Source organism: Rousettus aegyptiacus, unplaced genomic scaffold, assembly GCF_014176215.1.
Source record: "Rousettus aegyptiacus isolate mRouAeg1 unplaced genomic scaffold, mRouAeg1.p scaffold_m13_p_4, whole genome shotgun sequence".
NCBI lineage: Eukaryota > Metazoa > Chordata > Mammalia > Chiroptera > Pteropodidae > Rousettus > Rousettus aegyptiacus.
In genome coordinates, this window is record NW_023416307.1 from 35,655,087 (window position 1) to 35,679,305 (window position 24,219).

Sequence of the window (24,219 nt, forward strand, 5' to 3'; positions counted from 1 at the left end):
CAAAGGAATTCTACTCTTTGTTTAAAACCTCGAGCAAGTCCAGAGTGTTCTCCTCTGTAAAATGAGACTATTATAAATACTATAGTAGAGGTCCCCAACCCTTTTGGCACCAGGGATTGGTTTGCTCGCTTGCCCACTGTTTACCTCCTGCTGTGTGGCCTAGTTCCTAACATGCCAGTCAGACCAGGGGTTGGGGATCTGTTATATACTATATACTATTATATATTATATATCCACAGTGATGGTGTGAATATTAGCTTAACAACAGGTATACAAGGCATTCGGCTTACTGTAAAAAACAAACAAACAAACAAACAAAAACCTACTGTTTAAAAACAAGAGCACATCAATCCTATTAAATCTCTAAAAAATGTTTTCACACAGAATACTAATAAATACTAGCTAACTGTAACTGCTTATATAGCCTAAAAGGGCACAAGAGGGTTAAAAACAGTATAGTATTGAAAGGTAAAAAATTTAGGTTCTAAGAAAAAACTGTTTATGACTTACCATAAGGTTATAAAAATAGCAATGGGAAGTATTTAAAACAACAACAACAACAAAAGAGAACAGGGAAGGCACAGAAATAACAGTGGTCCTGGAAATGAACTCTCTTGACCAAAGCAAATAAAAGCAACAAAAATTACTGGCCATGAATTTTTCCAATTCTAGCCAATGTTCACCAAGCAGAAGGTGAGAAGTACTATTACGCATATATTAAGAGAATATGAGCTTATATGTTAGCCTTCTGGCATGGTTAATGACAACATCACTAAAAAACACGTCTATAGTGTACACTAAAGTATTATTACAAAATATGTTTTCACATTTTCTAACAATCCTAAATCATAATATAATTTACAGATAATTCTGGGAAACATGTAAATTATGTACGTCATGTTTTTAAAACAAATTCATAGATCTATAGACAAAATTACATTTAAAACAAAATGTTAATTTTCTTATTTTTTCCCAATTCTCTAACATTAAAGCAACCAGAGATTCCATCAATAACAAAGGACCTGCCTGCCATAAATGAACTCTCTCCATGAACAAGGCATTAGTTATTCAAGTAAGAAAATGCAAACAGAGAAAAAAGCCAGATTATCCTTCAGGAGACCAGGAACCAATGTAATTTAAAGCCATCATTTATCTCTAAGCCAAGTTAAATGGTAGGGGTTGTTTTTGTTTTTGTTTTTGAACTGACTATAAAATGTATCCTGCAACAGACAACAGAATTGTGGGGAGAAAGGAAGGAGGAAAAGAGAGGACGGAACAAAAAAAGAAAAGAAAATATTAACATCGCTACTAGACACTGTTAATATTAAAGGTTAGCCCTTTACCCACAATGAAACGAAACTTACTAAAATACAGCAGTAAATAAAGACCCTTGCCCTTGCAGAGTTTAAACTTCAGCAGAATTTAGAATTAGGTAGTATGTAGAAGGTGCTATGAAAAAAAACCTGAGTAGGGTGAGGGGACGGAGGAGTTCCGGTGGAGAAGGGGGGAGATGGTGCTCTCAGGTTGTAGCAGTAAGTATGTATAATGGTCAGAACCAGTTTGTACTTCAACTGAGAGCTGGCAAGGTATCAGGAAGCTACTGTATATTCTGTGTTCTATATGCAGGCAATTGTGTCTGCAGATGCTCCTTACTGTGATGTTGACAGCTTAGCACTGGAAAATGTACCTAGAACATCCACATTCACAAAATAGGTCATTTATGTTTCAACTACTCCAATTCTTTCTCTGAAACATCTGCTCTTGCCTGTATCTTGTATCTCCTGTGTATTATAAAGTTGTAATTCTTAGGACAGACATTAGCCATTATAAATGGCAAGTTTACTTAACAACTTAGCATGGTAATATTATGGAGGCCATCAAAAAAGTTATCAAATGTGCAAGAGAACATATGCTAAGTAAGAGAAACTTTCCTAATTGTTGCCGAGAGCCTGTTCATTCAAAGTGTTTTTCATACATTCTTATCAAAGTAAAAAAAGGTTAGAACTTTGTCAAGACACAGGTTGCTGAAAAACAGAAATATGTCACTGAAATGAAATGTCTGGTTACTTAAGTCCTACTACAATTTAGACATGAGACTCAATTTCTAAAATATCCAGCAAATGTTTACACCGCACTTAGTATTACATAAATTTACCTACCATCAGTACCTTGAAATACCTAATTAGCAGAAATGAAACAAAACACAAATATGGATAGAGACTAATACTTCTTCAAAAGCTTAAGAACTTTGGTCTTGTTTTTTCTTATTGTATTCAATACTTTTTAGTAGAGCAAAAAATAAAGAGACAAGTGAGACTGGTTTGTGAAAAACAAAACTAGAACTATGAAGACTAGTTGAACTTTTTTCAATACCTTCAGGTGTAAACTCCTGGAAAAAAATACGAGTATCTTTTTAACTTGTGCCTTCTATTATACCTAAAATATAATTCTGGATTCCAATGAGCACTAAATGAGATGGACGGAGGGGGGATTTGTGGACGTAGGGGAGTGACAACAAAGTCTTACCTCTTCCTCATGAGAGGAAATAACTCAGAAAATATCTTTCCCACCAAAGAGGATGAAAATCTGTTTTATGGGACTGTGCACTGGCCTCTCGGTCTCAAGTCTAGGCTAATCAATCAGATGAAAAGAACTACTGCTCTGATGAGTCAGAATCATCAGTAGGAGGAACTCAGTGGGAGAAATTCACAAAATCTAAGTAGGCCACACCTGTAACCTGTTTACTCAGAAGGATATAGGGCAGGAAAGGCTATTAGGATATTATCAGGCCAGACAAGTTGGCAGAACATGCAATCCAAGAGCTGTATTTGCACATCTCCCTTCTACTACCACCACGTGACGACTCAGGTACAAGAAGGCAAGAACTCACTCAAGGGTGTGGAAGCTACCCTGGCTGAGGAATCCTAAGTTCCACATAGGACCATATCAATTACAAACAAGAGTCTCACAGGCCTAGCTTCTAGGGGACCCAACCAATCTAGGGACATGCTAAGTTATAAAAAGGCATTATACTATTCACTCTAACTCCAGATGCAGTTCACAAGTTAGAGACTACTCTGCCATGCTGACACTCCACCTTTCTGTTTTGGGTTAAACATACCTACAAATTATATCAACGTCTTTCCACGCGAGGAGAACAAGTTTGGTGAACCCTTTCCTCACAACACAACTGGGTGATCCTCATCCCTGCTCAGGATGCCAGTGGTCTTGGGCCTATAACTTAAGCTTTTATAGAACTAGTTCATCTCCTATAAGCAATAACTGGGTTTCGTGGGTTGACCTCTGATATACTTTAAAGTTTTTAAAAAACTAAGAACTAGTCTATGGCCATGCCACCCTGCACGTGCCCAATCTCGTCTGATCTCAGAAGTTAAGCAGGGTCCGGCCTGGTTAGTACTTGGACGGGAGACCACCTAGGAAAACCAGGTGCCGTAGGTATTAAAAAATAAGTAAATGCATAAGAACTAAGCTCACAAAAAACCAGGTACTCAAAGAAGAAAATATCTCCTGACTTCTCTGAAATAAGGCAACACAGACATATAAAACCAAACTAACTGAAAAATATAATTAGCATAGAAAATCTGTTCTCATGATATGAAGGCTAAATAAATTTAAAGAAAAGCAGTGTAGTACATAAACTGAGGTCCAAAGGTTAAATATTCTTACCAGAAGTAACAAAATGACTACTAAACTTTGCAACACTTGTGCACTATCATTTAAATCTCATAACAAGTTTGTACAGTACCTATTATCGTCTCTTTCAAAATCAAGTTAACCTAGGCTCAAAAGAAGATCCTAAACCAAAATCAAAAGCCGATAAAGGGCAGAGAAGTGGTCATCAGATGCCAGATTAAATTCTTAACCATTCTCCTCCTCTAGATCTCCTGAATCTCTCCTCAAAACCTTTGTTTTCAAAGTTTTCTTATTCTTACCTGACAGGATTTTTAATGAAAGTATCACTTGACTTAGGAGGAAGAGATTTATATCCATATTCTCTTACCGCCACAAGTAGGATGGACTCAATAAAGAGAACAGTGTAAATCTACCAACCAAAAATAAACACATTTTGCTACTCACACCTACCCAGGTCCTAAATGCTTTTGAACTAGTTCTTGAAATACTACATAGATGTGATTGTTTTAAAAACTGATACATATAGAAATCGGGGTTTTCATCAGATGAAAGTTAGGTTAAATCTATTTAATTTACGTAATCAGTATTCATAACAGAGCCTGGAATTTTAGAATGCATAACCCTCCTACTTTGGAAGTTTACCAAAAAGTCTTGGAAGGCACAAAAGCACTACAGCCATTTCTGTAGCAAATATTGTGCTATTCATGGCTTAATATTTCATTATCCAAGTCAAAAGCCTGAAAGTCATCCCTCACTCTTCCCTCCGTCTCCTCTGTCTGCCGTATCAACTACTAACCTCCTCCCCCTGCAGATCTGTTGTCTAAAGCCCAAATTACTTTTAATAGCCATCCATGCCAAAATTAATAATAGCACTTGATTTTATCTGAAAATGCAGCCTTTTTTTTTTTTTTTTAAATTTTGAACTGAAAGAGGCAATCGTGGGTTTCTTTGTTGGGTTACTGCTTAATTATTCACTTATGTAATAACTATTAACTGCCTTCAGAATCCTTGCTAACATAATCTCAATTTCTCTAAAAGTAGCAACAGGTCCAGATGAATAAATCCTCAGCCGTCCTTATGGCTACAGGTAGCCCCTATGGAAGTCTGGCTAATAACAAGACTGAAGCAGAAATCGGGACGGAGGCTGTCAAGATATGGCAATAGGTTAAGGAAGCTTTTGCTTTCCTGAAAACAGGACAGATACAGCACTTCCTCCTGTATCAGTAGCAATTTCTCAACTGAGGCAATAAGCCTGATGGAATTCCTCAAACTAAGGAAAATGTAATTTTTTTAAAAAGCAGAAAATATACTTTTAAAAAGGGCACAATGTCTTGCCTCTCAATTTCTTCGACTTGTTTAAAACAGTGTTTCCAGTTACTTGAAGCCAAATGGACAAGATTCTCTGTGTAGGGGTTCAGAGTAGGCCTCCCTGAAATGTGCCACTTCAGCAAGTGAATATTTTGAGCTGAAGACAATCTAGACCCTGAATGCTCCTTAGAAACTTTTACCACTTCCTTAAAAAATTTAAATTAGGGGTCTTCTTGCTCATAGTAATAGTTATCAACAGAAACAACTTTTTTTTTTTTTTGGCCTACCTATGTGGGCCAAAATTTAAATTAGGGGTCTTCTTGCTCATAGTAATAGTTATCAACAGAAACAACTTTTTTTTTTTTTTTGGCCTATCTATATGGCATGATAAACTATTAATTATTGAACATCTGGCTCTTCTTTTCATTCTGTAACAGCCTTCCTCCCCTCTCAAGCCGTAAAGCACCTCACCACTTCATTCCTTAGTGCAGAATCCCACATATACCTCATTTTCCCTTTCTGTCTTTGAACCTCTTGTGTAATGTGGGGTCTCTGACTCTCATGTATGTGGGGTTCCCATGCATACATATGTAATGAAATTTGGTTATTTTCTCTTGTTAATCTGTCCCGTGTAGATTTAATTATTAGACCAGCTGAAAGAACCTTGAGGGCAGAGAAAAGTTTCCTCCTTCCCCACATCCTCATAGATGTCCCTAAAGCATTTCAAGCTTACTGTGTATAAACTTAATTCATCTCCCATGCCAAACTTATTTCTCTTCCTATATTCTCTACCTCTGTGTATGGCTCCATCCTCCCAGTCAACCAAGCTACAGACAGTGACTCTTTCTCCTCTTTCAACTCCTACAGCTAATCAATCACCAAACACCATTACTATCTCTAGAGTGTTACCTCACAGTATATTTTCAGTCCTCCAAATCCCCCATATCCCATCCTAATGATTCTGGATATGCTGTATGCTTCAGCCAAATTTCAGACAATCTACAGCCTACCTAAGGTCTACCACCATTGCAGATATTCATTTTGTACACCCGTCTCCCTTCGATAGAAGGTATATATCTTGAAAGATATCTTATTCAGATTAAAACACTAGATGCCTAGAATAAAGCCTGGAAAAAATGGTAAAATGTATCCCTCTTACAAAAAGACTAATGGTTACAATGAATACCTTATCCACATAGGTACCATAAAAAAAATCAATCACAGTAAAATTATTGGGTTGGTTTTCCTTCCTTCACAAAGTCAATTTCAGGAAGAAGAAAAACAAATGCAACCTATATCTGATACAAAATGTATCTGAAATTCACAATACAGGAAGTATAATTTTTGTTAAAAAGGTAAAGAATAAGAAGCATGACCAATTATTTAACAACCATACCTACTTCCAAAATACTGTATGACACAAACACATTATCATACATATTACACCTTGGTAAAATATTTTTAAAGCATTTTAATGCAGTACAGTTACAAATGCAGGCGCAAATTTAAAAACATAACAGTTGCTGTTAAAAGGCATGTCCTTAGTGTTGCTGTCCTTAGTTTTGCTTTTTAGAGGACGTGGCTTGATTTTGACCCCATTGATTCCTTTAGGCCAGAGTAGAGGAATTGGCAAGGCAAAGGAGAATTGCATAAAAAGTGAGGACAGCCTGTAGTTCACTGAGAAAAGCTTAAGAGATTTTTTATTTTTGCTATTTTTCCTTCACTGTTTCATAGACAAAAGCTAGACAGACTACTCCAAGAAATCAGAGAGCTTATAATAGGAAAGGACTCCTTTCATCATCAGTTTTTGACCTCAAGATCTTGGAATAATAGATAGATTTGCTCTACTGGCATTCTAACACTAGAGGAAATAAAATCTGAAAAGATATGAATGCCCCATACACATTTACTATCATGAAGCTGTCTATGGTTTTTCAAATTTTCTAGGTTTACTGGTGGCTACTATGAAATTAAATTCCCATCTCATACTTCCTATCACTTATTTCTTGCTTTCTCCTCTAATGATCTGAATATTTTATAACCTTGTTCTCCTCTAACTGCACCAAATTCCCTACTCCTTTCCCACGATCATTTAATAATCCTATGTCAGGCCATTTCATTTATAAACCATGCAAAATAAAACTGCCAGAAACAAATATCTAGTTCTTTACAATTTTTTCAATTATGTTAGGGCATTCACTTATTAATATTTACATTGCCTTCCATTCACAGCTTCATGCATTCTTTACCAAAAACGACACACAGAACTAGAACTACAAGAATACTGTGATCTACCACTTACTGAGCATCAGACATTTGGCTAGTTACTCTATCTACCGACAGATAGATGTGTCATTATGAGAACTAAGTAAGACAATACCTATTAAGCATTCAATAGCATCTGAGATATAAAAAAAGCAATTAATGATAGCCTTTGTTATTTTACTAGATTTCGTGTGTGATGGGACACACATTGAGCTGTCTTTTAACAGAACCAGATTCGCTGAAATAATCAACGCAATCTAAATGTCTAGTATGTTTTACTTTGTGTTTTCATGAATATTATATATATTTTATAAAAATAAAAGTGTGACTTTGTTTTTAAATAGACTATTAGCATTCAAAATAAGGTATCGTTTCTGGATTAATATTGATGTAAAATACAAGGGGGGGAAGGATTACTAGTGAGGGAAACAAGATTGGCTCAAGATTCTCAATCTCTTAGAATACACATTTTAAATTAACATTACAACCAACATCTACAGTGGGTATTGGATTAATAAAATGTCCATGTTTTAAAGAAGTATCAGTCCAATATTACTATTCCTGTTCCCTGGCTTCCAAAGAGTAGCTGAGAAGCAACAAAACTGCCGCCTACAACAGCAACACTGAATTCCTGGGAAGAGAACTTTAAATGACAACAAATTCTGTGTAAATTAAATAAGGGTTCCATTAAGCCTTCTCCATAATTATACAGTGTTTAAAAACAGTACCTTTAATTTGGTTTTGAATATCATGTAGATTACTGAATTATCTGTGTGGTCTTAAATTACTTTCCTTTTACATATAACATCAAAATAATTTTTAATCATTAATGGGAAATAACTCGCAGTTTCCCACTCCTGGAATTTCCTTATAGGCAGTGTAAGCTCTCCTTTCTCCCTGATGTTTGCTCCCTTGGACAACTTAATGTGCTCTATAAATTCTATTAATATAAACCTTTTCTAGTGTAGTGATAAGATGTTAACAGTTTGATTCAGTCTAACTTTGAATGCCACTGGTACAATGACTACTTTTCTAATTTGAAAGAAGTCAAAAAATCCCACTTGTAGCTTTAATAAATTCCACTTTATTTCCATGTCATTGATTGGAAGAAATATAAAGTAAAACCAGCAATGTCATTCAAAGGGCAGAGAAGCAATAGCGAAGAGCAGAATGGGTTCACCATGAGGTGACTATCAACCAAGAACTACTGAACCACCCATCAGTTTGCTATTTTTAATACTGTGAAAGGTAGTGAGCAGTTAGAAACCAGAAGTCTAGTGCAGTGGATATACATCTCTCAATACATAAATTGATTTTTTTCCTTTTCCATATTTATTTTATCCACTATTCTTGGCCAGAAATTCAGGACATAACTGCAGAAGGTTCAAACCATGACTACTGTTAAGTCACATCTAGGAAAACTGGTTCCATTCCAGGCCAATATGGAAATGGGTCTGTTCTTTCAAAATCACTTAATCTCTTCAAAATCTCAGAAGTTCCTGCACTTTCATTCATTCATTCATTCAGTCAGTCAGTCAGTCAGTCAGTCGGTCGGTCACAGCCTATTTAAGAACCATTAACTTTAACTTGTAAGGAGGAAAGAATGGTCTAGCTATAATCATACTACACATGCAAAAATAAACTTCTAGGACTGCTTCAAGCTCCAAGCCACCAAGAAATTCTCTGAATGGAGAATGACTTGGCAGAGCCTGGATCTCCTTGAAGTCCAACTCAAGATATGTATTCCTAGACTAAGGTTAAGTCTACAAGGAGGACATGGAGAAATACCGGACTTTCATTCAAAGTGTATCTAGAATGACCCACTGGCTAATTTGATCCATTTGTTGCTATGAAAATTAAACATACGAACACACATACACGCCCACACGCCCACCGCCACCCCTAGTCCAGGCACAGAACTCCTAAAACCCTTGTAATAGGTTAACGATATGAGCACTAGAAACATCTTTTGTTTCAATATTTGGTTTTTGACCCTGGCTTCTGACAGAGCTCCTAAATTCCTTGGAATTACCTGGGTGATAGGAGTGTCTTTTGTGGATAACTTCAGGGTGGGGGCTAGTTACCTAAGAGCAAGCCATGATTAGAAGCTTAGAAGGTTCCACTCCACCTCAACCTCAATCTCCTGCGAAGGGAACAGGGAATGATGACTGAGTTAAGAACTGACCTGCCTAGACGATGAAACCTCCAAAGAAAACCTCAAAACTATGGGATTCAGAGAGCTTCTGAATCACTGAATACATGGAGGTACTGGGTCATGTACCTATGTCCGACATTAAAGCTCTGCACCTCTTCCTTCCCCCCCTTTTTGCCCTACATCTCTCTTCCATCTGGATGTTCATCTGTACCTCTGTCACATTGTTTTATAATAAACTGTTTTGTTATGTGGTTCCCTAAGTTCTGTGAGCCATTCTAGCAAATATCAAACACAAGGAAGGTGCTGTGGAAAACCATGATTTATAGTGGGCCAGTCAGTAGTGACAGCCTAGGACTTGCAACAGGTGTATGAAGTGAGGGCGATTTTGTGGAACCGATCCCTTTACTTGGAAGATCTGATGCTACCTCAAGGTAGAGAGTGGTAGAGCTGAACTGACTTGCAGGACACCCAACTGGGATTGCAGAGAATTAACTGGTGTGGAAAAAACTCTGACACATTTGATGATCAGAAGCATCAGAAGTATTCTATGTGGGAGTAAAGGAAAACACCAGAATGTTTTCTGCAAGTTACTAATATTTCTCCTGTCCAATACACCTTATTGCATCATGTTTTCTTTATGTCAGTCTACAACAATTTTCTCTCCCAAAGCATTATTCAAAGCACATTATTTCACTAAGACATTATCATGGATATTTTATTTAAAAGTAAAGAAGGACATTAAATTGTGTCTAAGATAACAAATCAAGACAATAATAAACATATAATGGTAACCACCAAAAGAACCAAAGAACAAGGTCTTAACATTGTTGTTTCCTAAGGTTAGTATTAGTAAAGAAGCCTTTCCCCCTCTATTATATACATTTGTTATTTTCATAGTATTTTTTTTTTTTAAGAAAGTAAGGGATCAAATATGTGGTTACAAATGAATCTAACTACAGGACGTGAACACATGATGCTATGTGTGTGTGTGTGTGTGTGTATGTGTATGTATGTAATATATATGCCTTACCGTTAAATAGTACTCATTAAACTTACTGGATTTCATTAACCAATGTCACCATAAAAAATTTTTTTGATCTAACTTCTTACTGTTCATTTAGCTACTGCAATAATTGTATGTTTTAATCTAAAAAAAAAAAAAAAAAAACTTTACCTCAATATTATTAATTATTAATAAATGCTGTTAACTTTTTTGAGAATCTTACAACTATCCCCTTGTCTCTTTAAAACATATTAGATATTTTAAAAAGACAAACAAGTGTATGAGCTTGTGTGAATATGTACCAACTACTATTAAAAATGTAAACTTAAAAAATTTTTTTTAAAAAAAGTACTGAAATTTCTGATTTCCAGGTCACCCAGGGCCAGGAACTAAATTTCCTTTAAGCAGATAACAAACCTTAATGACACATCTTTTTACATACACTCATCTCGCTGGGTATATTTGGTAATTTAACAAGACTTAATGTATGTTTTAGGTAGAAATGTTTTCAGTATGGAGTATCCTTTCCAATTAAGGCAAAAAACTGGCCATCACAGTTTTATCCAAAGTCATGACTTGATTCCTAGACAACATTAAATATGACTTGTCATACTCACCAATGATGCCAATGATCAAAGCAGAGCCCATAAACAAAGGAGGAAGGAGAAGGGGAGTAAAATTTTAGAAAAACGTTAAAAGAATCTGTGAATTCATTTATTAGGTTTAATTGTGGATTATATGGTGAAACACGATAGTTCTTAATTCATTTTACTACTATGTCCAGAGTGTCTCCTATATATGCCAGGCATTATTTCAGATGCTAAGGAGCAGTAAAGAAAACTCCTTGAAGTTTAATTCTAGTGAGGGAAGACAAACAAAATACATTGTAATATATGAGGACCTTCTCCTCTCAGTTTTTCAGCCTAACTATTGTAAAACTGACAAGAGATACTTACATTTTGGCACTGTAACCAGATTCACTGATTGCAAACACCTGAAAGCAACTCCAGACAATGGGATTTATTGAAAGCATTAATTCACTCAGAAAAACCTGGTCAGTCAGATTTTCAAAGTAAGAAACCATAGCCATCCGTCTATGGATCAAGAATACCCCTCCCCGATTAAGCTTGTTTCTGGAACCTGTTTCAACTACTTGTGGTCAAATATGGTCAATCTCTATCTCCAATGAATGGCTGGATACATATTAATCAGGACTTCCACTGATTTTACTTATAAATAATAGATATGAATGACTGACAGAAGGATGGTTTTCAACCCTGAGGCACAGAGATCTACAAAGAATATTCATACACAGTCTTTTTTTTTTTTTTTTTACTGCCACATGATAGGGTTGTTGAAGGCTGCTTTGTATAGACAATGGTTATACACTGCTTTGTGACACCCCATTGGTCTAGATCCTGGCTACCAATTTTGTGGACTGTTTTAGTTTACACTTCCACAACCATTTACTATTCCTCCAAGGTCAACTGCTATACTTGGATGGCTGGGTCTGCAGAGGCTCCAGAATCAAATGACATGCAGAAACATGGCAAAGAATTCTTAGGCCTAAATATGGATCCCCTGGCCTGTATTTCAATTTCGCCCATTTTTTTCAAGGTCAATCAGATCAAACTCATATATCGAGAGAGTGCATGTTACTTGCATTAACTTTCTCTTTAAAGTCTAAAATCCTTGGGGAAAAGGGTCTTACCTGGTAGTAAATTTGGTGGCACCTTTTATCATTGGCTCTGAACTCAAGTCTCTCTTTGGCACATAGGAAATGAAAGTTTCAAACCACACTGATCCTCTTTCTTGTGTGGTATAAGGAAAACAAGCCTTTTTTTGGTAAAACTGCCTTCATAATCTGACACATCCTTAGATTTTATAAGATTTTTCATAGCTAAAGAAGTAAAATCAATGGAACTTGCATCTAAGAGCCACAGATTACTGGAAACCTATAATGAGATAAGACTTGAAGGCATACAAGAATGACCCTCATCTCCAATCCCACAGATGAAAAAATGATAACCCTTGCATTTGAATTAATCAATGTGAAGTCAAAACTATGAAGTGCATTGAAAAACTACAGTAGTATTAATGAACTTCTTTATTATATTAATATAAGGCATACTTATAGTATATCTGGACATGTTAACAGATTCTGCTCTGAACACTACTGTCAAATCCAGTTATTCTATAATACTGTGTCTACTATGTAAAATACATTCAATTAGGTATAGGATATAAAATAATTCAAATATTTCCTCCTTTAAAATAAGATGTACAGAAATGCATAACTGCTATATATTAAGACAAATGTGGTAAACACTATAAGCTTAAGTCAAAGCATGGAGGAACACAGATAAGAGTACTACTGCTCCAGGTTAGGGTGAGATGACAATGGAGAGAAACAGTATGTCCCCTGAAAATAGCATACTGACCCAAATCCCTTAAATATTGTCGTGAGATTTACCTCTAACACAGATATTAACATTGGCCCTATACATTCTAATCTGCACTCTTGTGTGCTTGAAGACAATAAGATCTCCAACCTGCAATGTTAGTACCCAAAATACTGCAAGTTCACCAACAGTGAAGCCACACTGCTGGAAATTCAGTTTTGCTGCACACTAGGTTTTACATACCTATTGTAGTCAAGTTCGAAGAAAAACAGAGATCTGAGATCAATGGTGTCTGGCTGATAGAGCTCAATGTGGCAGTTGCAAAGAACAACAGGTTCTTTAAATAGTAGTAATAGCTGCAAATTAAAGCACAGATCACCACATATGTGCAGGAAGGACTGATAGATACCAGCCTTTTCAGGCTCATTCACAAATACCAAATAATTAGCATCAATGAGGTCTTCATCTTCCAATTCCAATAGTATTTTTAAAAAATATGCTAATTCCAGTTGAATGTGGGGTACTCTTTAATTCAATAAATCCCTCTCTAAATTTAATAGGGCTGTTGAACACTACAGGCAAGTCAGTCACAGGGAAACAGCCTGTACTGCAATATTCCCCCCATATTGTATCCTGTAATGGGCATACTTGTCTTGTATCAATTAGTTGAGAGGAGAAGTGACCCTTCTGGAAGGGTCATGGTTAGAGACCTGTGAACACGAGCAACCTTTAAGTGGTCCATTCAAAAACAGGAGAAGGATAAGGAAACCTTTATAGTATAGTTTAGTAATCTTTAATGTACAGTAACCAGATGAAATCTCATATACACTAAAAATAATTTTACCTTCCTTAAGCATAAAAATTTAATGCACACATTAATTTTTTTAAAATTAAGCCTTAAAAATAGTTATATAAAGACGGCTTCTTCACAGTATTCAATTTGTACCAGTTGCTCACTGAGGCACACCCATACTAACATCACAAAATAAAAGCTTTTGTTTGAAGTCAACTGTTCCCAGCCAAGATCCAGGCTCGGCTCAAAGTGAAAATTTGGAATAATCTTTAAAATAAGAAAAAGCCCCTAAAATTGAGCAGACAAATGTTTAAAAGATCAGGTTAAGCTCCATTTTTTTCTCCCTATTTTATAGATCATTCTAAAATCTTGCTTCAAAGAAATAAAGATATCAAATTTTTTTCCACATTCTCAAATCTATTTAGAATAATATATTTTGAGAGTCTTATCTATCACCAAAAGGTCCTTATTCTGCCAGGTATTTAAATTCATTTGCCTCAAACAGCTTAAATAACAATCAGATTTCTTCCAAACCTTAAAACATACAACGAAAATATATCTACTGTAAAAGTATAAATACACACTAGTACATTTTCTTCAACCCACAATCTACAAATCACAACCATGCACAAATGTGATGTTAGACTAACACTTCAATTTTTAGTTCTCACCAAGTTTCATCTTGCTACAGTGCCTAATCCTCACTGTTCACTGGGGTTTCCAATGTCAAAGAAGCCAAAAAGAAAAGAATTAGCTCAAGCAATGGAATCAATTTTCAGAATAATAAATATGAGCTAATCAAAAATTACAGTACTTCTATCATTTAATTCTTCAAGACAATAACCTATTTTCACTCACTTTCTGCTACCTGACAGAAGTCTGGGAAAGAATGACCCTGAAGAGAAAACCCTTCACAAATGTGAAAGCAAATTAGAACAGGAAAATGGAAACCCTTCAACCTTTGTTCTATGCAGAATTCAATTCTGTAATTATAAGGACAAAATGGTTTGACCTCTGCTTGAGTTCCTCCAAAGATGAGCTTTCATGTGAGGGTGCCTGGTTTACTAAATTATTAGACAGCTCTAATCGTTTCAAGGTGCTTTCTTCTCTAGAATTGAAATACACCTACCTGTAAGTTCTACTTCCAGCACCAAGAGCTACACAAAACATGCTTAACTCTGCTCCAAATGAAAATCTTTAGGGACTGGAAGGACTTTCTCCATGTCTCTTTCCCAAGTATTCTAGTTCCCATTTTAAAACGTTATGACATATCAACTATAAAACCTCCTCTGGTTTGCGTCCGTTTAAAAATATGACTCCTGACATGGTATACAGTACTTCGTTCACAGCATTTTTTTCTCCAATACTTAGTAAATGCATTCTCATTATGGACAACAGGTTGGGAGTAGTCAGTAAAACTCAAAATCTCTTCAGCCACTAACAAGATCTAGAAAGTACAGATAAAAATTCACAAAAAATCACTGTGACAAACAGGAGCTAGGACAGCTGGATATCCATATGCAAAAAAAAAAAAAAAAAAAAAAAAATTAAGTTGGAATCCTACTTCATTCCATATAAAAATTAACTCAAAATGGATCAAAGACCCAAGTGAACATTGGATTAAGCAATGGTTTCTTAGGTGTGTTACCTAAAACACTTGCAGGAAAAGAAAATAATAAACTGCCATCATCAAAATTTAAGTTTTTCACTTTAAAGACACCATAAGAAAGTGAAAAGGCAACCCACAAAATGGAAAAAAAGTTTTTACAAAGCATGTAAGGGTTTTATTTGTGTCGAGAACAAATAAATATTACAAATCAATAACAGAAAGACAAATAACCCAATTTAAAAATCGGCAATGTATCTGACTAGATATTCCACCAAAAATGATACAGAAATGGTCAATAAGCACATGAAAATACATTTGACATCATTAGCCATCAGGGAAATGTAAATCAGAATACCACTTTCCACTCATCATTAGAACAGCTGCCAACGAAGATAGTAACAATGGTTGTAGAATGTGTGGGGGAATTAGATCTCTCGTCCCCTGCTGCTGGGGATGTGAAACAAAGTCACTTTGGAAAAGTCTAGCGTTCTTCAATTATTAATATTTCGTTAGAAATAATTATTAGAATTAAATATATATATATTTAGTGTAAAACTGATAGGTGCCATTAAAAGATATCATAAAAATGAAAAACTACATCAGGACATGTTTTCTTTCTATACATATATTACCAATGACTACAATAACTCATTTTTAAATTCCAGGTGGCAGCCAGTATACTTGATGCACCAAGGAGATACGCTAGCAATTTTCTTTATAATTACCACTGACAATTAAAATAGTTCACTAAATTCTTCAATTTCTAGATTTTCAAATTTTCAAGGAAAAACTAACCATTCAAACTGACAAAGATTTTAAAATCAAACAGTAAGTTGGAGAGCACTGTCTTTTAATCGGTTCTAGAATTCACCATTAATCATTAACAACTTCAAAGAGAATGACCATGCACCAAAAAAAAAAAAAAAAAAAAGTAAACTATCAAAGCTGATACAGACGCTGCATTTTTTTTTTTTTCAAAAAGGTAATAATAACAACAGACTATAAATGCCTGGTCCTCTCAAAATAAGAAAAAATTTGTAAAAGCATACATTGCTAGATTCCACCCTAGACTTTTGATTCAACTGCAAGGTCTGGGGCAGGACCAAAGGTTTGCATATCTAACAAGTTACCTGGAGATGTTGATGCTGCCAGGGGCCACACACACTTGGAGGCCTACTACAGTGTACAATCCTGATTAACATAACAGTATTTTTTGAATACAAAAATAGGTAGTATTAATGATCATCCTATCATTTGTCATCAAATGTCATCTACCAAAGTTTACATAATAAAATTAAAACACATCAAAGAAGCTTTTTATCTTTAGGACTCTCTCAATGGTGTTTGCTCTAATATGGTACATGCTTCTATTAACATGCCTATGAGAAATCTTTCAAGCGCTTCATCATCTGTACTGCATCCATGATGCCTTGATTCGCCTAGCTGGAAATAACTGCTTACTCCTTTGACCCTAAGTCCTCACTTGTACCACCCACAAGATGATCGCCAGCTTGTATTATTTGTTTAGCTATCTGTAGTCAAGACTTATCTCACCTATTAAACTAAAAGTTTCATAGTGGCCTCGGAGTTCTTAGCACTGGCTGTCCAAAAGTACTGAATAAAAATGTGTTCAGTGAATAATTAAAATCAGTATCTTTTATTTCATTGTGGGGGGGAAAAAAAGGCACAGTAGGTCAAGCTTTACAGAGAAATGAAATCGAAACCAAATCCTTTTTAAATAACTACACATATTATACTATTTAACAATTTAGGTACAGGTTTGTGAGTAAAAACACTGGGAGACTCAACCTAGCTTCGACAATAATTTACAATACAACTCTCAAGTTGGTCAATTAACCTACTCTGCTCAAAAAAATGCATTCATGGTCCAAAATTAGGCTATTTGTTTTAAAGATTAATCTGCCACAGGCAGATTACAGTATAGCACCCGCTGCTCAAGCATAATTATTTCCATAATGTATTATTTACATTAAAAATATCTCTGTGTTATGGCAAGTACTAAACATGCTGCCACCTGACCTATAAAAGGCTCAGCTTATATATACTGTTTCTATCAATTTCCTTGAAAACAAGAATCACCCTTCTGTGGTATCTCCAACATTAGAGAATACAGCAAAGAATTAAGTAACACTTTTAAAATGTTTGAAATAATCTGAAATTCTTTGTATTGTAAACTCTAATTCTTCTATATTTCTACATAACTCCTTTATATCATCTTTCATCTGTGTATCTACCCTCAGTAGACTGTGAGCTCCTTCAAGGAAAAAGAAAGGCAGGGGGGAGACAATGTTATTTACACCCCAAAACCTAACACAGTGCCTCGGGTATGTAGTAGGTGCTCAAGAAATACACAAAACCATTGTTGTCTTTCACAATCTTACATGCTCTTCTCCCTGTGACCATCAGTATCTACATTTAGCATTTTAGGGAATAGACAGAGCAGCTCGAGAAATTCAAGTCCTAACTACAAGAAAAACACCATATTTGGAGTTCTATTTAACCAGTGATAGACTGCAAGGTCAGAAAAAAATGAAGGGATTCCTTTCTGAAAATCAGGTCAGTTTAAGGAGGTTGGGATTTTTTTTGTTTAAACAGATACAGGCAGTCCTCATTTTGTGTAGCAGTGTGGGACCACAAAAATGACCATGTAAGATGAAACCAAGAAAAGTAACCTTAATCAGGAGGAATTTTTCTATGACCTTTAAAACTGTCAAAACATTAAAAATTGTCAGTTATAAATGTATAATAAAAGTAATATCCATTTAATATATTGTAATTTAAGAAATGAGAACCATTGTGACCTAAAGGGCTTTATTTCCTTGTGAATAACTCATCCAGCAGTTTGAACAGCACTTGTCCCCTCTATGGCATAACTTACGATACAAAGTGAGTGTCTTTTATATTTTACACCTTTTGGTGAATTGTCATACTCCTTTCTAAGTTGGAACCAGCTTCCAACATTTTATCCCTTGCGCCTTCAACATCATAAAATCTCTCTGAGAAAGTTTCATTACTGTGAAGTGTTTTTGTCAGAGTCACTTCCTCTGGGATATCATCCTTTTCATCAGAACCACTTTCCTCACTGGTCCGTAAATTTGCCTTCATTAATTTCCTCTGACTGCACAGCTCGTCTACTGAACAGTGGCAGTGGGAACACTCTATTCTTCTAGAACTCCATTTACATTTGATTCAAATTTCACTTCCAGCATTGTCATTTTTCATTTATTTATTACACTTTCATTTTTATTGACATTAAGGTGTGGTTTAATAAGTTATATGATGCTCAGAAGACATTAGGCCTATTGAGGAAAACAAGTGATATAATGGGGGAAACTTTTGAATGGCCATAAAAATCAATTAGATTATGTAATTTAAAAAAAAATCTTCATGTAGGAATCATGATATGCGCAATCAAGAGGCATGACTAACTGTAGAAAATAGTTACAATCATATCTCAGATAAAGAATTCACTTCCTTTATTTACAGAGATCCATAATAAAATGATCCTCCATTCATGGACACAGGAAATAAACAGCTTATGGAGGATAAAAGTACCTGGATGAATCTCAGATATAATGCTGAGCAAAAGAATCCACAAATAAGGACACATACCGTATGACTCAAACGAAGCATGAACACAATGCATTGATGATAGAAGTCAGGATAATGGGTTATCTTTCCAGAGGCTTAGAATGAAGATGACCAGAGTAGTGGCACACAACAGGTGTGCTTCATTTGTTAAAACCATCAAGCTATATTTTGTGCCTTTTAATGTTATTATATATGTTATAAGATAAAACACAAATCGTTTAAAAAAATACGATAATATTTTTTTATCAACCAGTTTGGTGAAGATAAAAAGCACTATAATACTCTGTAGTAATATAATATACTCAAACACTGCTGGTAGGTATGTCCACAACCTCCCTAGAGACAATTTGGCAGTGAAACTTAAAAATGCAAATATCTTTTGACCTTAAAACCCCACTGTGGGGAATTTACCCTTCAAATACGTTTGCATACATGCAAAAGAACTGATGTACAAAGTTAGTCATAACAACATCAGCAAAAGAAATTAACCCACTGTCCATCATAAGGGCCTGGTCATACTGATATACTATTTAATCAAAAACAGAGAATGAAGAAACCCTGCAGGTACCAATAAGAGCATGATCACTAGGACATACTTTTAGGTGAGGAGGAGGAAGGGGGGAAAAAGGCAAGACAATGTATATAACATACACTATTTTTAAAAAGTTGAGAAAACACATTAACATTTGTTTATATATAGTTGTATCATCTCTGGAAGGACACCTAAGGAAATGATAATACTGGCTGCTCCAGGGAGGAGAACCAAGTTGCTAGGCGGGCTGATGTCAGGGGATTTTCCAATGCATATATTTTTGTGCATATTAAACTTCGGGCCATATAAAATGTTCAAATGCTCACAACAATGAAGTTAAAAATAATAACCTGAAAGTGAAGCAAAAATAGAGACCCAAAGAGAGATGATTAGAGCCTAGATTAACTCCTCAGAGGAGTATCCAGAAAGGTTTAAAAAAGAAAAGGCTACAATATTTGTGATTTAGATGTGCTATGAAATCAGGTAAATTACTGACACTGTGAGGTCAGTGACATAACAGCAACAGGAAGCTACATTTCAGAGCATATAATGAGCTTTCTTAGCAAATCAGGGACATCAATTTCAAGATATCTAGTTGACTATATAAGAAATGAGAGTTCTAAATACTTAAGTACAAAAGGAAACCAGAGGAATGGACAAGACAGAGGCCCCAGAAGTGACAGTTAATGTGGAATCAGTGAGCAGTTAAGAGGCAGAATTTTGAATGTTTTTCGTATCTATATTCCTACCGTATGTTGAAAGGTTTTTTGCCATCTCATACTTCTACTACTCTGGTACAATGGTAAGATGTCTGGTTTTGGAGCCCTTATGATCTAGGTCCAAATCTACATCTGCCAAGTGATTACTAAGAACAACCTTGACAGGAATACTGAACTTCTGAGCCTCAGATTATATTTCTTCAAAATAGGAATATTACTATCTACTCTCTACTATCCTCATAAAAATTAGAGGTAACATGCATTAAAAAAACACACACACAATGTTTGGTGAATAAGTTACTTAAAAAATGGTAGTAATTTATCACTGTCTCGCTTATTTGTAAAATCAGTAAAATTCTTTTTATAAGAGATAGTTAAGAAAGAATACAAAAAGGTAAACTACCTATGTGCCTAATCATGAAGACCCTTAAGGGGGAGGCAAGGAGGGATGAAGAAATAAGAAGGGAAGCAGAACGGCACTCACCTTTATACCCATTTCCTCCTGACCTCAACACTGCATAAAGTCCCGGGTCCTTCCCAAGATACTCAGGTGGTAAACCTAAAAGTTTTTTTTTTTTTTTAAGCCCTAAATGGAAAAGATACTTTTAGTCATTCTGAATAACCACTGCCAACTCATAAACACATTAATAAAATTACTGATATCTTCCAACAGACATGATTCCTGCTCTAGTGGCCTTTATATTCTAGTGAAAGAGAAAGATAAACATGTAAATAAAAAGCATGCTGAGGAGTAATTCCAACAGGCCTGAATTGGCCTGAGTATATTCCTGAAATAAGTACCTGGCACGGCACTGATGCCTGGTTAAGGCACAAAGCATACCAATTAATAATGCTGCTTTGGAGACATGGGTCCAATGAGCTCTGGACTGACTGTCTGTACCAGTTTATCAGCACTGTTTACTGTTCACAGTAAGATCGATGGTTTACACCTGGTTTTGGTGAGACCCCAAAAGAGTTCTGCCATTGGGGCTAGTTCCATAGCACAAATAAGTCTCTGTGGCCAGCAGGATATAAGTCTCAGCTGAGACTCCACTGTGGGCTCCCTAGTTAGTTCCAAGGTGCTTCTTGCACACTTTCATGATCCTTATCTGAGAGAGAAAGCATATCCGATATAATCCTGCAGAGGGTGGACAACTGGAGTTACCATGCAGCCTCTTCAGGTCCACTGCTTGTGAGGCAACATCTGGTTGTGATGTATAGTCTTACTTCAATGCAGTTGCTATACTGCATCCTTTTTCAGCAATAAACCATAGGCTGATCAACAACACTCTTATTCTGGGTCCTGTGAGTCTTCTTTAGCAATCAATCCTGCCTAACTATCACTATTAGTGGAATGGTTAAAAGGGGTTGGGGGGGGGGGCAGATTATAATAACTGTGATAAAGAAATTAAATGATCTAATAGTGAAACACCATAGGAGCAACTGGATTACAGAATACAGCCAGGAAGGAAGGAAGGGATAAATGAGAAGAATCCAAACAAGTGACAACCAAAGGTAAGAGCAGACCAACCAAAGTGTACAGGCTCAGAGGTGAGAACAAGTCTGACCCCAGCAAAAGATAACTGTGGCTAAAGTGGTTAAGCAAATGACAAATGGCAGAAAATTAAATCGGAGAGGTAGGTGGGACCAAATCAGAGAGGACCTTATAAATCTGAATTTCAACTAACCTAACAGCTTTCTTAACTGGTCTTGCTGCCTTTATCTGATCACACAGCCCTTCACCCTCACTCCAACCTTTATATTGCCTTAAGAGTAAACTTTCTAAAAGGTAAATATAATCATATAAGTTAATTGCTTAAAATAATGAATCCAAAATCCTTGGGAGGACATTTTCTTTGTTTTTTATCTCTCTCTCACATCATAGTTTCATTCAAGATATGTGCCCTAAGCCCTAGTCACATACTGCTGCAAAGTTCTATTCCGATTTTACACCAGAAATGTGCCCAGTAAACAAACTCCATACTGGATGACAATTATGAACCAGGTATATTGTCTCTCTGGAGTTTGAATATAATATACACACCCCTACACACACACTCTCTACCCCCCCCCACCCCCGTTCTTCCCTTCCTCTCCCTCACTCCCAACCCCCACCGCCCAACACTGTATTGGATATCTGTTGTTTTTGGCTGCCAGCATCCAGTATACTGCAGTCTTGGTTGGATTTTCAGAGTGTCCTCTCCTACCTTGGCCAAAGGACAGAAACATAACTCGAACTAGGCAAATCAGGCTCCTAGATACCTGAATGTAGAGAGAAAAACTATGAAGGAAAATGACTGGGGCTGATCATTAGCCACTACCAAGTCAGCCCATTGATTTCTATAACCTAAATCTCTTGTTCTTCAGTTTTTCTTTGCTTCGATGAACTACCACACATCTTTCCTCTTTTTTGCTTCAGTTATCTAGAATCCATGTCTGTTGCTTACAACCAAAAAAACAGAAGCCAAGAAGCCAAGAATGTGACAGAAGTAGGCAGAAGTCACACTGCAGCAGAAACCATAAAGTACAGAAGAGTAGAACCCAATCTAGTGGGAGACGGACCTGAGATATGACAGCAGAATATTGGACTTGGAGCCAGCACTACTGCTACTGTCGGGAAACACATGAGAATCAGTTCCTCCTAAGACTGTTACATTGTACGAGATGTGCCAATTATCTAAGGAGTCAGAAAATGAAAACCCGTTATCGTCAAAACAGTACTATAATTCTCTGAAATGCCTAGCTTCACAGCTTTAAAATGATTCCTGTTTTTCTTTGCGTCACTATGTATTCCTGAAATAAGGCTCCATTTAACTGGAGAGGATTTGAGAAATCTTGTTCCATAAAACTTAAAAAAAAAAAAAAGGGGGGGGGAAACCTGTAATTTGCCAACTCGAGCTTCCTCCTTTAGGTTTCTCTACTTCTTATATAGTGTACCTACAACCATCCCAGCCTGAAAGGCAGTTCTGTCTATGTGTCTCTATATTGATAAAGTGATACCTACCTACCTCCCTCTAAAGGCAATTCAGAATGCTGACAGGTGTCATATAGTAAAAATAATAAAGATAATAAAAACCTTTCAATTATTAAATATCTATCCCACTCCTAGCACTGCTAGGCACTTTACATGTTTCCAATCTTCACAATCAAGCTATCAAGATATCATTATTCCCTGTTCACAGCTGCAAAAACAGACTCAAAAAAAAGAGAGAAAGAAAAAAGGAAGTTACCCAAAACTATTAAGCTATCACCACTCAGGTCTACCTGAGTTCAAATCCCTCCATCTTCCCACTATTCTAGCGGATCAAGATCTAAATCAGAGATTTTCAACTGCAGGTCACAACCACTTAGTAGGTCATGAAAATAAGTTAATAGGGCAGACCCTTTTTATTAATGAAAGAGACAAAAAGAGTGTATCACATGAAGGGAAAATACTGTTTCATGAAATTCACCAATTTCAGTATTATATACACATATACAAGGCAGCAATGTAGATTAGATGTCTTACTGTGGACCAGAGACCGAAAAAGTCTGAAAGCTACCAACATAAGCACTGACTTTATTACTGCTGTATACACTGACACATCTTGATTTTTCATCAAAGGCCTGAGTGTAAAACATTTGGGTAGCAAAATCCTTCACCTAATATTCAGACATTACAAAAACAATGACAACAAAAAAGACAAGGTTTACAAGGTGCTAAGTGAAAAGGTGTTAGAGACATAAGTACCATATTTTTCCCTTTCTAACAAAATGTTAAAACTACACTGCATGTCCATATAAGACGGCAAAGAACTAAAATGACCTAGCTGTTCTTTTTCTCTCTTCCCTCAGGCTTTTACTAAAACATTTTCAAAATGATTCTCTGCTTTGCTATGCTTCACTAAAGGTAGCAACCCAATTTGATCAGTTTTCTGACCATTTTCATGAATGACTGAATAAATATTCTCTGATACATACTGCCTCTTAAAAAAATGACTTCACTCACATGCATAACCTTATATACAAAAAAGAGGGGGAAGGAGGCACTCAGAAGCTGATGGCCAGAAATGTCACTGTGCTTATTTGTTTTCTCCTATAAGAAGCCATAAGCCCAGAGAGTAGCAGTGAGCATTATGGCAGAGACTGAAAATTAAAATGTTCTTTGTTAGTAAGGAAAAATAGATT

At 36.0% G+C, this 24,219-nt stretch overlaps 1 protein-coding gene and 1 pseudogene across 7 annotated transcripts in view; one reads left to right on the forward strand and one right to left on the reverse strand.

Annotated features, from left to right (window-relative positions):
- TBL1XR1 (TBL1X receptor 1) overlaps positions 1–24,219 on the reverse strand; it is a 141,242-nt gene that overhangs the window by 76,892 nt on the left and 40,131 nt on the right. The gene's annotated exons all lie outside the window — the stretch shown is intronic.
- LOC118602593 lies at positions 3,341–3,459 on the forward strand (annotated as a pseudogene).